Genomic DNA, 14,328 nt, shown 5'->3' on the forward strand with positions numbered 1-14,328 from the left:
AGAAAGAAAGGAAGAAAGAAAGAAAGAAAGAAAGAAAGAAAGAAAGAAAGAGGAAGAAAGAAAGAAAGAAAAGAAAGAAAGATGAGGGCTTTTGGAGGGTGGAGGTGGAAATAAAACTGTCTACTGGCAATCAATTCCTTTAGAAGAGCAAAAGGTGGGGAGTTTGGGTGGTTTCCAAAGAAGGAAGTGCTTGTTACCTTTCAGTTGAGTAGATTCCTACAGGACATTGAGGAGCCGTGGTCTCAGGAATTGAGATGACAGAGACCCTTGTTCAAGTTTAGCTGTGAGTACAGTTTCCCTCAGGGACCAGATCATGTGGCCTGGACAATGAACAAGGCAGTAGGCATGGTGGAGACCACAAGCCTTCCATTCAATATTTTAGAATGCAGAAGACATCCCCATCCCCAACCTTTGTATCACCTAGAAATGAGACTGGAGGAGGGCAGTCCAGAAATGACAGAAATGGAATTTCCTGCCAGGCAATTTCTGCTCTAAGAGCTCAATTTGATTTAAACAAAATAAAGAAATGTGATATTTCTTATACCCAGAGTTATGGTGAAATTTTCATTCTTGATTTTTTGGTTTCAGTCATTACCTATTCATATCCCATTTGGAAGATGATTTTTCTTTAGTCCTCATACTTACACCACACCCCATCACATGCATCCTTTTTTGCTCCCCATCTTTCTAGTATAGTTATTTTATAATTTAGGTTAGAGAACAATTGTTGTGTTACTATGATAATGTACTGTATTTTTCCATGTATAAGACACTATTTTTTCTAAAATCATTAGACTGAAAATCGAGGGGCATCTTATACATGGAAGTCAGAAGTCAGCCGAGGAGGGAGCCTTGCAGGTGTGTAGCTGCCCATACCTTGTCAAACAGGCTTCCTCCAATCACGAGCCTTATTGTTACTGATATCAGCTGATGCCATAATTGGAAGTGGAGGTGGAGAGTGTGCAGATACAACAGAGACCAGAGTGTTCGGAGCCCATAAAGATGTCAAAAAATAAAAAGATAAATACCGGTAAGCAATTGTCTTACTCTGCAAAATCCAAACTGAATATAATCAGCTATGCAAAAGAGCATGGATATAGAGCTGCAGAGAGACAATTTGGACCTCCTCCCACTGAGTGTGTGATCAGACAGTGGAGAAAACAGGAAGAACAACTCCTTAAGATGCCAAAAAAGAAGAAGGCCTTAAGAGGAAAACCAGCAAAATGTTTAAAATATTGATTTCTTAATTTTGGATTGGAAAAGTGGGGGGTGTCTTATACATGGGGGCATCTTATACATGGAAAAATACGGTATATGCTATTCATAGCTTATAGAATGCAGTGGTTTATACAAATAAGATTATTCCTCTAATTTTCAACTGTGTTTTTCTTGGATTAAATAATTGTCCTAAAATTTTTTTTGATTAGTTTTCTACATATTTCTAATTGAAACTTTCTGCCATTTGCATAAATATCTTCTTGCTGTGTTCAGACACATAAGGCATTCTGTCGTTTCCTGAAGCACGCTAAACTGCCCTACTCCAGAAAGGCTATCCTCAGGGTCCCCACACGGCTGTGACCATGGACGTGCTCTTGACCAGAGTTCTGTGGTTCTCTCCACCTTGTCTCCCTGGTAGAGTTCCTGTCTCCAAGGTCTTGTCTTCCTCTTTCTTGGTTTAACCACTGTGAAGCACAATCTCTAAGTGGCTATCTGAGAGGCTGCAGGTGAAGTAAAAATTTTGCTACCCTGAAAGTGAGAAAATGCCCTTATTCTTCCCTCATACTTACTTGATAGGTTGGCTGAATATAGACATATATGTTGAGAAATACTTTCTTCATAATCTTTAAGGTATTGCTTTTCTATTTCCAGTGTGCTGTTGAAAAATCCAAAGCTATTCAGATTCTTTATCTTTTCAGGTGACCATCTCTCCACGCCCCTCCTGCATCCTTACCCTCAAGCTTGCCTTCCTCCCAGTGTTTTAAGATTTCACAATGATGTGACTTTGGTGTTGTGCATTCTCAAACATTACCTGGGAATTCTGGACACGATTTCACACTGGATATTAGGTCATTTTTGTTCCAGGAAATTACTTTAAATGTTTTTCTCATTTTCTCTGTTGTGTTTCTTGGGGAGTTCTTATATTTGAATGTTGAACTTTGAACTTGTCCTCTAATTTTCTGACTTTTTTCTCCTCTTTTCCATTTTTTGAATCCTTTTTTTTTTCTTGCTCTGCTTTCTGAGAAATTTCTCCAGGTTTATCTTCTAACACTTCAATTGACATTTTCATCTATGCCATTGCATTTTTAACATTTCTATTGATTGATTGATTTTTTTTTTACAACAGGCTATACTTGTTTCATAGAAACAATGTCTTCTCATACCTCGATAAATATACTAATGATATTATATTTTCTTCTCTCTGTATTGTCTCTGGTTCTTCTAGTTTGCTTAAACTGTAACTCAGTTCTTTATTTTTTGTATTAAATGATATCTAAGATATCTGGTGATCCTCTGTGTTTGCACATATTTAAGAGTGTGGCATGCTTAGAGTATGAGAGTGGATATTGTTGACTTGGCTGTACGTAGGGAGATCTATCTAGGTCAGTGTTAATATAACTGTATGCAATGATGGGCATGTTATATATTGACACTGTCCAATACCATAACCAGTAGCACATGTGTCTGTTGATAATTTGAAATGTGGCTAGTGCTACTGAGGAACTGATGCATCGATTTCAGTTAATTTAATTAATTCAAAATTTAATGTAAATCACTACAGGTAGCTAGTGGCTACTGAAACATAGGGTTTGGGGTGCAGATTCTTCTCGTGGGTCCTTGTCCGACAAAGTTGAATAAATTCGTGGACTAAAGGCTTCTTTAATAAAAATGTGGAAGTTTATTGTAAGCGTATACAAACTCTCTCTGGGGAGGGGTCCCCAAATGGGAAAAACCTACTCTCTCTCTAATCATTAGAGTCTAATGGGAAAAAATCTAAGTCCAAAAAGTTTTCTTTGTCTCTTTGTCTCCAGGTTTATGAAGGCTGTAGCTCTTTGTCTGAACATGACCCTTTCTACTTGGACCCTTCCTTAATTTAGGATCCCCATGCTTTCCTCATTGGTCACTCTGCTACATAGTATCAGTTTCAAAGCTCAAAACCCATGTGGTGCCCTCCTCTTTCTCTCCCCCTTATCTTGCAACATTCCTCTATCCTCTGTGAAAATATGTTTCCCTCTTCCTGGTATCCTGTGACTTTTCTTTATCCTCTGTGAAAATATTCTGACGTCTTAGAGCTATTTTTGCCTTTCACATATGCATTCCTCTCCCATGAACCCTCCTTATCTCTTGATACTGCCTGTCCTATCTCTAAAATTCCTTTCACTACTATACTGAACAAGGCAAGTCCAGGCTTTCTTTTTGAAGTGTGTGTGTGTGTGTGTGTGTGTGTGTGTGTGTGTGTATGTGAATTTGGTTGAATTCATTAGAGAAATCACTTTGAGCTGCTTTCTGGCCAAATTGCTAGCATTCTGAGATCCAGGTAGAGGAAGAGGAGAAGGGGGCAGGGATAAGTTTTGTTTTCAATATGCCAACACTCACTAATCTTAATTTTCTGTCCTGTATTGCCGCCCCTCAGCTCTCCTAGAGCCCTCTGTTTTAGATTTTTCAAAAAATAAACTTCTAGGCTTTTGCTGGGAGTAGAGAGGAGATCTGAGGCTCTAATTGCTTCATGGTTTCTGTTCTACCTTCACTCCACTTCCTGAGCTGCCTAGTTCGTCCAGCTCTCAAGACTTGTGTGTAATCAAATGCTTCTCAGCTTCTCTGCCATCTTGGGACCCATCACTCTGGGATCTGGCACATCAGTTACCTTCATTAATCTTCTCAACTTTCAAATATTGAGGCTGTCATGCCTTTCCTCATTCTTTGTCCTTATTATTTGATGTCCTGGGGGCAAAAATTCTTTACCATGTTTTCATGGGGTTTCAGAAAAGTATAAAAACAAATGAGTATTCTTCAGTCACTCAGTCACTTTTACTCCACAGTTAGTTTATTTCATATGTGTGTTGTTTCAGTTTGCTCAGGCTGCTATAACAAAAATATCATAGACTGAATGGCTTAACAGCCAACATTTATTTCTCACAGTTCTGGAGGCCAGGAAATTCAATAACAAGGTGCTGGCAGATTTGGTGTTTGGTGAAGACACTAATCCTGTTCATGAGGGCTCGTGATCTAATCACCTTCCAAAGGCTGTACCTCCTAATACCATCATGTTTGGGTTTAGGATTTTAAAATATGAATTTTGGGGAGACACAAACATTCAGTCCATACCATGGGTTTACATTTATAATCTTTCCAATCTAATCACTTACTACACTGCCTTTTTTTTAAAAAAAAATTATTATTCATTTCACAGAGAGGAAGGGAGAGGGATAGAGAGTTAGAAATATCGATCAGCTGCCTTCTGCATGCCCCCTACTGGGGATCCAGCCCACAACCAAGGTATATACCCTTGACCAGAATCAAACCCGGGACCCTTCAGTCCTCAGGCCGATGCTCTATCTACTGAGCCAAACTGGTTAGGGTTACTATACTACTTTTTAAGTTGATCTTTAAAAGAATTATTAACAGCGACTGTTATAATTTAGAATTCATACCTCTAGCAATAATTTCAAATCTATATAAAATATTTTTGGCTGTTTTTTTAGCTGATTTCTACAAGCATTTGAACTCGCACTTATTGAGGCTGAATCTGGATAATTGAATAGGCCTTTCATAACAGGAGAGACGAAGTACAGGTTCAAATATAAGGTGAGCCTTTTTAGCTCTAAGAAAAAATTGGAGAACAATTATACCTTTTATTTAGATATATGCAATTAGCTTTTCTTTCTTTTTTTCTTTATTAATTAAGTATTACATATGTGTCCTTATCTCCCCATTGCCCCCCCCCCACACCAAACCCATTCATGCCCTCTCCCTCCTAGTGTCTGCGTCCATTGGTTATGTTTATATGCATGCATACAAGTCCTTTGGTTGATCTCTCCCCCTTACCCACACTGCAATTAGCTTTTCAAAATAATTGAATAGACCTCCTATAATATGAGAGACTTTATAAAGACTCAAATATAGGGCAATTATTTTTATTTCTATGGCATAACTTTTGGAGAAAATATCATTTATATTCAAGTTCAGATGGTATTTAGGCAAATCTGTACAAAATATAAAGCATGGGTGTAACTTAAATACATAATCAATGCTATTGTGTTTTCCCTCCTTTTCTCAAACTATGAAGGTTGGATTTTCCTGGGGGTGCAAATTCAAATTACTATTAATTACAGAAAATGAGATGCTATTTATTGTTCGTCCATGTTTAGATGGAATTGGGCATAAGTCCAATATGTATTTAAAGGAATCTATGAGAAGGGAGATCAACACAGTCATGGGTAGAGTAAGCCATTTAACTCATTTATAAAGTCATACATTTTAAACTTGTATTACAGTTTGGACTTTTTATGGAGTTGGATGGTTTATTTCTGCTCCTCATTCCCTAACAGTAGGTAGCTGACTTTTCTTGCAAAATAAAGATGGCTCCTCAGGTGAGCCTAGACAGTCTTTTGGATGCTAAAATGAGTCTCTTCTCAGTGGATTGGTTTTCTGTTTTTATTAAATCAACAGTTTGATTTGTGTGTAAATCTTAGCGGCTGGGAAATCCCATTTGTGTCTATTTTTCTGTTCAAGTTCTGGTTGAAGTTATTGCTCCACCCACATTGTTCTTCCTTTTCCCTGAACTCCTACCCCACATGGAATTTGCACTGCGTGATTTAGAATCTAATTCCATAGTGTTTTGCTGCTGCCTGCTTCCGACAGTTTTTAATTCCCTTCCACCTCCACTGCCCTCCTCATCTAACTAAATTGTGATGGTTCAGAAGACAAAAGTCATGTTTGGTATGTCTTTTTTTAATCCTCACCCGAGGATATTTTTTTCCATTGATTTTTTAGAGAGAGTGGAGGGGAGCGGTGGGGGGAGAGAAAGAGAAACATTGATGTGAGAAAGACACATCAATTGGTTGCCTCCACATGCACTCCTACCCAGGGGCCGGAATGGAGCCTGCAACCGAGGTACGTGCCCTTGACGGGGAATCAAACCCAAGATCCTTTGGTCCACGGGGGACTGATGCTCTAACCACTGAGCAAACCAACCAGGGCTGGTCTTTGTAAACTGCACAGGGCCACTCTTGTAGAGGCACTCAGGTTAGGCTTTCTCATTGAGAGAGATTTGGGACATATGCTACCATTTATCTTGTACATCTTCTGTCCCAAGTGCCATGTAGACACTTTACATATTTCTCATCCTTACAGAGATACTGCAAAAGTACTGATATTTTTATCTCATTTCTCAGTCGAATCTGACACTCAGAGAAGGCAAGTAACTTACATATAGCTGTTAAGCATCTGAACCCAACTTAAACCCGGATTTAAACCCATGCTCTTCCTGCTACCCCAATTCAACTCACCTCGTTCTCAGAACTCACATAGAGTCCAAATAAACACATTAGAGCATCATTACTTAGCTTTCATCTAGGTTTGTTATTGGACTACTAACCTAGACGGAATTCAAGTTCTATCCTGCTGACCTCCAATGTTAGCTCTGCACTTTTGAGAATTAGGCGACCAACTTTCTGAGCAGACGTACTTGTCTCTTTAGGGCCATTGGAGCCTGGCGAGAGCCCTGGAGTGTCAAGATATCATCAATGAACAGCCTGGTTCTGAAACCCAGTACTTCCGCCTAGTCTAATGCTGGCAGGGCTGTTGTAGTGACGTAGGGCCTGGAATTTGTCTCTTCCTTTTCTTCTCTGCATTTCATCACTCCCACATTTTTTAAAGCAAAACTTCCTCTATGATATAATAATGGGTAAGCACTCAGAGTTTCCAAGTGACAAGTGAGTGCCAGGACTATTTTCTTTGCCTTGGGAAGCTATAAATTCCCAGGTCTACTCGGATTCCAGTGACTTTCAGAGACACAGAGCCGCCGCTCTCCTTAAGAAAGGCCACCAATGGGAGTGATTTCTGGTGACGCAATGCTGATATTTTAGTATCATCCTGGAGAGGGGAAGAGGGGGGTTTCTCCGGAGCCAGATGAACTCATAATTAGTTCTCACCCAGGCTGCTTAAGCAATTATGGTGAAACCAAATCACATTACTTTTTTTTCTCCTGCTCTTGATAAAAGCCTCAACCCTCCTCCTTCTGCCCCATAGGGCCCTTGGCTGGCCATTATTTCTAATACCACAGATGCTGTTGCTCACTTTTGTTTCCAGGCTACAACTGTCACTGTGTAAAATAAGAAGTGTGGGGGAAATAATGTACACCTCTCGGTCTCACTACTTCTGAGGCACCTAGCAACCCTGTCTCCAGGCAGGCAGCACGCATCTCCCTGGTAGTTTATTGCCCACTCACAGCAGAGGCGGTGTGCTCTCTGCAAATAGTCTACATCTTTGCCGGTGCCAGCTTGGCGGCGGGGTGCCGGTGTCATTTGGTGTCCTCAGGGATGTTTGGTTCTTGTTCTGGGAAGACTAGGGCAAAGCAACGACGATTTCCCCAAAGCTGTTGGTGGAATCAGAAATTAGGTTAAGCGGTTCCGTACTCGAGGTGGCGTCACCTAAAATCAAAAGCAATGGTTCTCAACCTTTGTTTTGTCCAGTCTTTGACACATTTCTGACCTGAACCTTCCAGAATGTTCATGACATTCTCTTCTAAAGGATGTTTCCCAGGTATGTCTATGTGACGAGCAGCCCTTCTGGCCATTTTGTCCATCTGCACCCCTGCCCATCCACCTGCCTGTCAGCCAGTCCCACAGTTTTCAGCATATCCGCTCTGTGCCTCCGAAATACCAATTGGACAGCAGAGAGCCCTGGGCTGGCTCACCAACCAGCCACATGGACATTTCATTTTAGGCTCATGTACCACGGGGCATTAATATGTGCATGTGGAGACTTGTCATTTGCTTTCTGTACATTAGTGAATTGTTAAACATTTTTTGTTTCTTTACTACTTATATATTTTTTTTATCACATTTTGACCCTCCCCCAGAGTAAAAGCCTTTGGAGAATGAAAGCCAGATCTCTTGTGGAGGGAAACCAAGCTTTTCCTGGGATGAGTGATCAAAAAATGGAAGGACTCCGAGTCCTAGGTATGTAAAGCTTGAATTGGGAAACTGTGAGTGCTGCTGGGTAGAGGGGTAATCCCAAGGTATCAGGAAGGAACTAGGTTTTAACCTCCAAGAGTCATTCTCTCATTCACTCACCAAACAATTATTGAATTCCTAATGAAATATCTTACTGACAAGCTCAGAGTCTGGGGATATTTTAGTAAAAACAAGAATTCGGGACAATGTCAGATGTGGTGTAATACAAGTACTTACAAAGTGCTTTGGGAGCTTGAATGGGGATGGCGAGGTTCTCCAGGGAGATGGGAAGTGATATTTATATTATTTAATTTTTAATAAGAGCCACGCTTAACAACTGGCTCACAATATTCCTAAAAATCTAGCACTTGGCTCTCATGAGCTGGTGTGCACTGGCTGCAGCACATCATGGGATGAAGGTGAAACTGCGAAGTGTAGCTATGTCCTGTAGCCATGCTAAGGAATTGGACTCTCTCCATGAAGCAGGATAATTTGAAATATTACCTAGTGATTTTGTGTCTCTTGTTTTATATATATTTTCAAACTTCTACCACTATAGAAGGCGCCTAGCTTTTCCTTTTCCTTATCTCAGCTTCTTTTGCTTTGCTGGCCAGAAACCAAATATTTCTAAAGAGGCAGGCTTGGCATTATCTACTTTCATAGGACCACCTGGATACAGTCAAGGTGAAGATGAGAGGTAAGCATTGTAAACTAAGACCAGAGAGCCCGTTCTTGAATATTCTGTTATAAGATTCTTCTAAATTTCAGAAGATCGTTGGTGGATGGAAGGAGCCCAATAAAAAGACTGAAATTGGGTTTTTCACTGACTAAATAGAAGAGGACTCAGCATAATTTAACTATACTAGAGAAGTTAAGAGAAGTGATGTCTCCTGCACTCTGTTGTTGCAGAACAAAACTGATACCCACTACAACTGTGGGTCATATACAATTTTTAACCAGAAATATAACCTGGTTGTATCTAAATTTTAGAAGGCTAACTATCAACTATGTAGAGGAGGAACTGGAAGGGGGAGACCCAGTTGAAAAAGAATCAAGTTAGGTGTGATCATCTGCCATGATAAGGAGAGTAATCGGGATAGTCTTTGGGAATAAAGAGGAGAGGACAGGCTCCATAATATTTCAGAGGCTAAATCATGAAGGATATGAATACAAGTTTGAAGATTTAAATATGAGCCATTATGTCTTAGAGGCATATGCAACCCCATATCCATGTTGGTTACCTCATGCCAGGCACAGTGCTCATACTTAGCAGGTGCTTAATAAATACATGCTGAATGAATAAAAGAGCGAGTAAATGTATTTAAGTTCCACACACAAGCAAATATATGCATTTTCACTACATTAAAAATTAGTCTTGTCATGAGAATGACAAGAAAAGCCACAGGCTGGTAGAAAAATCTTTGCAAAAGACACATCTAATAAAAGATTGTTATTCAAAATATACTCTTAAAACTGAACAATAAGAAAATAAACATGACTGAAAAAAAATTGCAAAAGACCTTGTAGACACCTCACCAAAGAAGATATACAAATAGCAAATAGGCATAACAAAAGATCCTCTACTTTATATGTTATTAGGAAAATGTAAATTTAAACAACAAGGAAATACCATACCACTTCATATCTATGAGAATGGCCAAAATCCATAAAACTGACACCACCAAATGCTGGCGAGGATGTGGAGCAACAAGAACTCTCATTCATTACTGGTCAGAATGCAAAAGCGTACAGACACTTTGGAAGACAGTTTGGCAGTCTCTTATAAAACTGAATAATAATCTTACTATATGATCCAGCAATCAAATTCCTTAGAATTTATTTACCTGAAGGAGCTGAAAACCCTGTCCACACAAAATTCTGCACATGAATGTTTGTAGCAGCTTTAGTCAAAATGTCAAAACTTGGAAGCAACCAAAATGTCCTTCAGTAGGTGAATGGAAAAACAAACCATGGTTCATCCAGACAATGGAATATTTTTCAGCACTAAAATAAAATGAGCTATCAAGCCATAAAAAGACACGGAGGGACTTTAAATGCATATTACTAAGTGGAAAAAAAGTCAATCTGAGAAGGCTAAACACTGTGTGATTCGAACTACATGACATTCTGGAAAAGGGAAAACTATAGAAACAACAAAATTAGTGGTTGCTAGGGTGGGGGGTCGGGGGAGGTCATCCCCTGTCCCAATTCATATGTTGAAGGATAAATAGGTGAAACACAGAAGATTTTTGGCCATTGAATCTAATCTATTCTGTATGATACTGTAATGGTGGATGTGTCATTATACATTTATCAAAACCCATAGACTATATGACCCCAAGGCTGAACCCTAATGTCACTGTGGACTTTGGATGATAATGATGTGTCAATGTAAGTTTACCAACTGCAACAAATGTACCACTCTGGTGGGGGATGTTAATAGTGGGGGTGGTTGCATGTATATGTGAGGACAGAGGGTAATGGGAAATCTTAGGACCTTCCGCTCAATTTTGCTATGAACCTAAAACTGCTCTAAAAAATAAAGTCTATTTAAAGGGGGGGGGACGAATCTGGGAGCCAGCATGACGATTTATGACTCAGTACCTGAGTGGTGGTTATGGAAACCAGAGCATTTCCGCATTGCCTGAACATGGTATTCTAACCAGTAGACTGCACTTGTATAAAGGTCAATAAGCCTGTTAATGAAGAAAATGCTAGCGTGGCAGGAGGAAATTCAAGTACACAGGATTATTATGAGGTATATGTCAAAGAACAGAGGATGAGAATTTGAACCAACTTAACCCAGTTTGCCATTCCATGAATGTCAGATCATTCGAGACTTCATCAGAACGCTCCACCACTTAGAGGGGATGACAACTCTGTGTTTCCAACTTACCATCTTTCTATCAGGCAGTTGTAGCAAAAGCACATTTCAGACCATAATGTTCTAAGCAGACAAATATTTGTTAGCAACCAGGCACAAAACAATCATCCTGCCTGTGTATACTTGGAGTATTTTCAGACTCAAAACTTGACACAAAACACTGAAACCGATTTGGCTCAGTGGATAGAGCGTCGGCCTGTGGACTGAAAGGTCCCAGGTTCGATTCCGGTCGAGGGCATGTACCTTGGTTGCGGGCACATGCCCAGTAGGGAGTGTGCAGGAGGCAGCTGATCGATGTTTCTCTCTCATCGATGTTTCTAACTATCTCTCTCCCTTCCTCTCTGTAAAAAATCAATAAAATATATTAAAAACAAACAAAAAAAACTTGACACAATGACCAGCCCTTCATGAAAGGCTCTCTCCAAGATGAAGACAGGCGTGTGCTGACAGAAGGAGCATCAGGCCTTTTAGTCAGACCAGATGACAGGATTGTCCACTGATGGGGAGAGGTACAGGGTCTTAGGAGCTATCCCCATCGTATGAATTACTGGCCTGGAACATGATAAATAAGGAATTTCTGGTGTTGATTTTGACAAGAAGACTTTTGAATGCCACCTGGCCAATTCTTAGGGTGTTAACTCTATTAAGCCACTTCAAATGCTTATTGATTCCTAGGGTGTAGATTAGAGTTAAATTGTAGGTACAAAGTTCCCAGTGTTTACATACTGTGGTATTGTAAAATATATTACGACAAACGATAAAACCAAAAGAAACATCCAGAAAAAGATTTTAAGAAAGCTCCAACATCAGAATGAAACTGTACCTCTGCTTTGTGTTGTACTAGTAACTATGAAATCTAATTGTATGTTTCTAGTTATTGTCTGGAGAGAGTGAGAGTATATGGGGCTTTATAACATTTACACAAGAACAATTGAAAGCAATTACTTCCTTGGTTGATGTAGCATCATGGATCCTTTCTGAGATTCCCCATGAACAAAACCTTGATATAAGGCTTTATTTGATGGATTTATTTATTTATTTTTGTAACAAGAAGAGCCATGAGTACTATGGATGAGCAGAAAAATATCCCAGAGACAGGTTGTCATAGAAACTGTGCCAGGAGAGCAGCTACGCACAGGATAGAATGCACCATCCAAAGAACTGAGGAAGGAAATCATCTTGAAGCTACTCTTTTCATTAGTTTGGGGGAGCAACGCTCTCATGAATCTCCTCATGGAAATTGTCATCACTGATAGTAGGAATAGGTGGGATACAGGGAGGTTGTGGGGCTGGCGATAGTCCTATAGTCTCCTCATAGGACTTTAAAAAAATATTTTATTGATTTTTTTTACAGAGAGGAAGGGAGAGGGATAGAGAGTTAGAAACATCGATGAGAGAGAAACATCGATCAGCTGCCTCCTGCACACTCCCTACTGGGTATGTGCCCGCAACCAAGGTACACGCCCTTGACCAGAATCGAACCTGGGACCCTTCAGTCCGCAGGCCAACGCTCTATCCACTGAGCCAAACAGGTTAGGGCTCATAGGACTCTATCTCTATCTCTTAAAACAGATAAAATATATAGAACACCTACTATATGTAGTCCCTGAAAAATATTAATAACAATAATCTTTATGATCTCATATCCTCCTCACTACAATCCTCTAAGGAAGACATAGTCATTCAAATTTTTCAGATGAGAAATTAAGGTGCAGAGAAATTGAATTGTTTAAGGTTACATGGTAAGTGATCTCTGACTCTAGGGCCCTTGCCCTTAACTTCTCTGCTGGACTGAACAAGTAGGCAATCGATAACTGATAGTAATTACAAAAATGATTCTTTGGTGGTGAAATGATAGTAGGAGTTTCAATTGCTATGAAATACATATGGCATAATGCTATAACATTTGTTGATGTTGTTTTTACTTTAGGTTTATTATTCCTAATCCAAACAGAAGTGTCATCCTACAGGATGACAAACAAGTACTTTGTTCCCTTCTCCCCACCCAGGTTGTCCAATCAATCTATGTTCTCCTAAAGGAATCTCTCTCTCTCTCTCTCTCTCTCTATCTCTATCTCTATCTCTATCTCTCTATCTCTCTATCTCTCCCTGTTTCCTGAAGGAGAAGCTTATGGCTGGAGCTTCCTTACCATACCTTCCCTTAAGTTTCAGGATCTTACTTTATGGTCTGAATTCTGTCCCCTCCCCCAAATTCCTATGTTAAAGTCTATTAAAGAGAAATTATTCATGACACTTGTTAAACAATAGTAAGGCAGACTTTATTCAGGGGGACTATCACCATAGGTATAAGGACCACTATGATGGGATTTTGTATTAGGGGAGAGAGAGATTGCCTCAACTCCAAATACAAGGAAATATGGGAATTTGTAGCCAAGAAGTAGGAGCGGGGAGTCAGTGGATGGAAAATTAGTAAGAGGAAACATCATGGGTAAGGGAGGATTCTGCCTAAACGGAGCTAACAGGACTCTTGCTAAAGGCAGGCCAGGTTGATCGTTTCACCCGAATGATGACGGTGATTCTGGTTAAACTGACCTAACAGGATTCTTGCTAGAAATGGCCTTTACCGGGAAGAGCATGTGAGCCCAAGGTCAGGCCTAATCCAAAGAGAGCTCAGAAGAGCTGGACCAACGGTTGGTCAAGGAAAGAATCATTGTCAAGTCTAACCTCCCAATGCCTAAAAATGTGATTGTATTGGAGATAGGGCCTTAAAGAGGTGTTAAGGTAAAATGAGGTCATATGGTTGGGTTCTAATTCATTATGACTGTGTCCCTCCTTATAGGAAAGGAGGTTAAGACACAGAGGGATGACCGTGTGCAGACATCAGAGGAAGACAGCCATCTACAAGCCACGGAGAGAGGCCTTTAGAAGACACCACCCCTGACAACACCTCAATCTTAAACTTCTGGTCTTGAGAACTGTGAGGAAATAAATTCCTGTTGTTTAAGCCCTCTAGTCAGTGGTACTTTGTTATGGCAGCTCTAGCAAACAAATATACCTTACAGGGGTCTGAGCATCAAAAGTTTATTCAAACCCCTGTCACCATTTCCTCCTGGCATCTCCACTCGGCATTCTGTGGCTGTGGCTGTTTCACTGGAGTTAAGCAGCACTGTGGAATGCGAACCCACATGTGTCCACCTTGGAAAAGGCTCTGGGGAGGCTAAGTCCAGGAAAATGAATCAAAGTATGTGCTTTCCTTTGTGTTCTTGTGCCTGCCTCCCACACATGCAGGCTTTCCCAGAGACCAGCATC

At 40.2% G+C, this 14,328-nt stretch overlaps 1 long non-coding RNA gene and 1 pseudogene across 1 annotated transcript; both read left to right on the forward strand.

Annotated features, from left to right (window-relative positions):
* LOC106728013 overlaps positions 1-4,390 on the forward strand; it is a 5,234-nt pseudogene extending 844 nt beyond the window's left edge.
* A 3,690-nt stretch (positions 4,391-8,080) lies between these two features.
* LOC102248679 lies at positions 8,081-13,956 on the forward strand. The gene is made up of 3 exons (XR_314224.2): positions 8,081-8,180; positions 8,767-8,871; positions 13,859-13,956. It is a non-coding gene; the product is annotated as an uncharacterized LOC102248679 (long non-coding RNA).
* Positions 13,957-14,328: the final 372 nt, after the last annotated feature.

Source organism: Myotis brandtii, unplaced genomic scaffold, assembly GCF_000412655.1.
Source record: "Myotis brandtii unplaced genomic scaffold, ASM41265v1 scaffold52, whole genome shotgun sequence".
Taxonomy (NCBI): Eukaryota; Metazoa; Chordata; class Mammalia; order Chiroptera; family Vespertilionidae; genus Myotis; species Myotis brandtii.